Raw genomic sequence first — 4,903 nt, 5'->3', positions numbered from 1 at the left:
TCAGAACCAATTTCAACCAATGAGCTTGAATTATTGTACAGCTATAGGATGTTTATGTACAGAGTACCAGCCCATCAACTGTATGTTTTGAAACCAGAATTTAAGGACAATAAACGCAGGCAGAGGGTGAGTAAACACGTCAGTGAGCCTTTTTCAATGATAGGAAGGGATTTACAATGGTCTTGTACCAATGTTTTAACACAAAAATCTTTCCTATTGTACCTTTAAAACATAAGATGATGATTTGGCCTGGTGAAACATCTCTCTCTCACTCACAACCTCTCGGTTTTTCTAACTCTATATACTGTATATATATTTATTTCGCTATCTCTCTCATTTCACTCATTCCTGTTCAGGAATTTGAAATGCTTCCACTGTGACGAGACATGACCCCTGTTTCTCTGCTTGTAAACAGCCTAAGTCCACGGGTTTCCGGAAGGAGGCCAGGGAGGTCAAAGTTCAGGGGTTGTGGGTTGTAGGGCTGCATTCCAATTAAAACACATTTTTCTTCACAAGCCTGCATGGCTTAAACATGTCATTTATGGCCTTTCTTTGATTTTCTTCCATTTGATTCACTGCCATGACAAACAAACTATGTATGCATTGCCAAAGCATACAGACAGAGCAGAAAAGTACAGCGTAATAGCACAATAACAACATGAATAACTCTTATCAGTCCAGGGGATTTGTTCCTCTGTCGTTGTGTAACTGTTCTTTGTTTCTTTGTTTCCTCTTCATGATGGATCTCTTCATGGCCGGCTGTATTTCTGAGAAACACCTTTACGGGAGTGTTTACTCCTGTAAAGAAAAGCCATTGCACAGAAGAGTCAAATATAATATAGTGATTTATCAAATAATAATAACCACAATCATTATTTCACGTATTTTTATAATCGCAATTGTAATCCCAGACATAAACATAATGATACTACTCTTGGTGATTCTGCGTAAATTTGGCATTCTAGCACTGTAAAGAGGGAAAGGGGAATTAGAGAGAGTTCCTATCACGCACACCGTGGTCTGTGTGTGTATCGATCCAGCTATAGGCAACCCTGAGAGAGAAATGGGGGGAGGAGAAACACCCAGGAGAGAGAGGGAAGAGAGGGGGGGAGACTGAGGTTGGAGAAAGACAAAGAAGAAAAAGAGGGGAAGGAGAGAAGGAGGTTGGATGGAGAGAAGGAAATAGGAGAGAGCGAGAGAGGGAGGGAGAGGCAGAGGCGAGCAAGACTGCAGCTATTCCAGCTGAAAGTGAGCTGGTTATGTCCAGCGCATATTGGACAGCAGTGCAGCTGCAGCTTAGTGCTGAAATTAGTTATTGATCCTTCCTTCTAGGCTCTGGGACTACAAACCCCTTCAGCTGATTTCTGCTCTTTTTCATTTGTGCTCTCTCTCCCTCCCTCCCTCCCTCCTTTTCTCTCATGCGTCTTTTCCGTCACTCCTATTCTCCCTTTTATTTGTGCCGTCTCTTCTCTTTTTCCTTCTCCCTTACTGCATGCTATTTCTCCCTCTCCCTTTCTTTCATGCCTCTTCTCCTTTTCCTTGATGTTTATATCGCTCCTGTTTTTCCTTTTATTCATGCCTTCTCTGTTCCCTTCTTCCCTCTCTCCACACGCTCCCTCTCTCTCTCTTGCTTTTTCCCTCTCTCCCTCCACCTGTCAGTATCCCTCCTTATTCCTAGGTGCCTCATTCCCCCATCTTGCCTCTCCCCTTTTCCATTTGACTCTTTATTTTTTTCTCTCATTATTTCTCTCTCCCTCCTCTCTCTCTCTCCTTTGCTTATCATTTCCACATCTCTTTTCTTGCAGCCTCCTACAGACAGCTATTGCGTATGAGAGAGAGACAGAGGGAAAGAGAGAGAGAGAGAAAGTATGTGTAAGCTTTGGCAATATTTAGCAATGTATTTAATGCCAATAAGGCATTTTGGACTTGAATTTGAGAGAGAGGCAGGAAGGGTAGAGGCTGGAGCCTGAAGGTGGTGTAGGATCAGCGGTGCTGTGGTTGAGATGGAGCTTAAAGGTGTAGGATCAGCGGTACTGTGGTTGAGATGGAGCTTAAAGGTGTAGGATCAACAGTACTGTGGTTGAGAAGGAGCTTAAAGGTGTAGGATCAGCAATGCTGTGGTTGAGATGGAGCTTAAAGGTGTAGGATCAGCGGTGCTGTGGTTGAGATGGAGCTTAAAGGTGTAGGAGCAGCGGTGCTGTGGTTGAGATGGAGCCTGAAGGTGTAGGATCAGCAGTGCTGTGGTTGAGATGGAGCCTGCAGGTGTACGATCAGCAGTGCTGTGGTTGAGATGCAGCCTGAGGGCCTTGCCTGCGCTAATGATGACCCCAACCCTACAGATACATCCATGATATTGCCTGCTTCTAGTGTGTTTAAGGTCGATCTAAATAGTGTGTTCCAGCAATGCGTTTTAAGGCCTAACAGCAGAGGCCCTTTATGAAAAGATGTCTAGTGAGCAGTGAACGACTCCTCCAAATCTAGTTAACTATAACAGACCAGCTGCTCAGCCAGCCAGAGGCAGCGTCGCCGCGTTTCCCCAGTAACCAGGGTTGCCAGGAAACACTGCCGTAACGTGCCGCGGTAATGTCATGAGAGGTTGTGCTGAAATGACGAGCTGAATGCAATTACACCCTCGGGGACTGGCTGCGTGGTATAGCACTTCATTTAGACGCTTAAAGAGTAGTTAAGAGGAAGTATTTCAGAAGGATTAAGTAAATGTGTTGACATGAATGGACTATTAATGATTGGTCTTTGAATTTATAGAGTGAAAAATGGGTACTCCTGAAGGAACGTGAGGAGTGAAGTTTGACCACGAACTTTGTCACAGTGAACCAATCAGTTAATCTGATTCAGATAATTTTGGGTCTGTCTTGCGCTGATTGGCTCATTAACAGAATGGGGGTGGGACTTCTCCGACCATGGAACACTGCAGAGGACAATCTCTATCACTGTCTGAGTTTCTCTGTCCGTCTCATATTCATAAACGCATATTGCCTTGTAGGGCTTTCATTACTATCGTTGGGGTGGGGCCAACACCAGCCTTTTTTAGTTGTCATAATCTCTGTTTTAATTCCCCAAATTTGAGTTGTGTTCATAGTGAGCTTCATCCCTGCAACCGTCTCTGTCAATGACAGCCGCTGCTTCTTTTCCACTCAACAACTGAGTCAAATGAGTTCATGTGCAGCTTGTGCAGGGAAAATTAAATTGAATTCTCATTAAAACCATTCCCTCCACAAGTGATTCTAGGCCCAATAATGCACTGGCTTGCAGGGCTGTGGCCACTAATTTAACACAATGAGCCACCCAGCAGCCCTCAACCAATTAAAATAAAGTATACCACTGAACTCCACCAGGTGTCACTATGCAACAGGTGACTGAACCATAGTTCTTATATAAGCTCTTATGTGGAGACCTTGCTTGTTACAAGTTTTTATCCCTATTTTCCCTCTTAAATTGAAAGTTGAGTTATTACAAACTAGGTAAATGCCAGTGCTTTTACCCGATTTTGTAGTAGGAGAAAATAAACCAATAAGTGTGCATAGCTCCCTGTAAGTGCCAAAATGGCCTTTTGAGAACGTGCATTTTTGTTTCTTTGGTAAGCTTGAGAATATAGTACAAAAGCAAAGAGGAACAAGTTTAAACAAGCAAGAACTGTCCAAATAAGGCTAAGAGATTTAAAAAAAAAAGAACTTTCACAGAGAAACATTTCACAGAGAACAACATCATGAGTCACATACTGACTGTTCTAGCCAGTTCCTGGTTTCAACATAGCTGTTGTATCTGCTTGCAGCAGTAAACTATTAACAGACCAAACTAGTGCAGCAAGAATCGGCAGAGTCATAGTATGAGAACCAAGGGAAGTTAACCTTGGTTTCTGAATGTTTTGTGAAATGTGTGTTTGTATATATTTATGTGTGTGTGTGTGTGTGTGTGTGTACGCCTTTGCGTAGGCGTGCCTTTCAGTGTACATATGATGTGAGTACCTAAGAATGTGTGTGTGCTCGCGTGTGTGTGAGTGTGTTATCCGGAACTCCTCCCAAACAGAAACTAATTTGGGCTGTAATTCTTAGCTGCCTCTGAGTCACCCAGCTCACTCAGCTCTGTTGAAAAACTGAACCTAGCTGTTTTCAGACATACTCACAAACACACACACACACACACACACACACACATACGCACACACACACTAACTCTCTTCCACTAACAAACTGAAATTGCAACATGCATACACACACACACACATCGAGAGCCAGTAAAATATCAACAGCGAGAGAAAGAGAGGGGGAGCGAGGGAGAGAGAGAGAGGGGGAGAGAGAGAGAGAGCAGTACAGAGATAGAAGAGACACAGACAGCAGCGTTGTTTACCTCTGTTAGCTGTGTCACTCAGGAGAGATTAGCCTGTGTAGCATTCTGCTCTGAAGAAAAAACAGATAAAGTGTACGGAGAGAGAGAGAGTGAGGGAGGGAGAGAAAAGTGGGGGCCCAGTGTCTGTGGAACATTCCTAATTACACTCGCCCTGTCCATGTGGCCTAGACAGAGAGCCTGAATGTGGCCATGGCTCTTCCTGGCACCTGCACCAAATATTTCACAGCCACCTGCACACTAGTGCACCGCACCGTCGAACATCAAGATCTCAACTGAGAAATGATCTTGTTACCCATCATTCCCTCCTCCACTTTAGTGACCTGATCCAGAGACCTCAGAATCCATCCTCTGGGCAGAAGTCAGGGATAACGTGAAAGAGGGATTCGTTCGGCCAAACTCAAGGACACAAACAAATGTCCCGCAAATAGCTGTAATCTCGAGAATGTAGCGTAAACATGTTCTTTCTCTTTCTTCGAAACAAATAGTTCATGAGATTGGAGACGTGGGAGCTCCACGTAAGCCTCGCCCACCTCCCACC

At 44.1% G+C, this 4,903-nt stretch overlaps 1 long non-coding RNA gene across 1 annotated transcript; it reads right to left on the bottom strand.

The window, feature by feature from the left end:
- Positions 1 to 520: 520 nt before the first annotated feature.
- Positions 521 to 4,437, bottom strand: LOC133141377 (uncharacterized). Its single transcript, XR_009710090.1, has 2 exons — positions 4,366 to 4,437; positions 521 to 798 (listed from the first exon to the last, which is right to left on the bottom strand). It is a non-coding gene; the product is annotated as an uncharacterized LOC133141377 (long non-coding RNA).
- Positions 4,438 to 4,903: the final 466 nt, after the last annotated feature.

This window comes from Conger conger, chromosome 12, assembly GCF_963514075.1.
Source record: "Conger conger chromosome 12, fConCon1.1, whole genome shotgun sequence".
Lineage (NCBI taxonomy): Eukaryota > Metazoa > Chordata > Actinopteri > Anguilliformes > Congridae > Conger > Conger conger.
The sequence above is the reverse complement of the archived record's forward strand: the minus strand, read 5'-3'. Positions and strand labels throughout refer to the sequence as shown.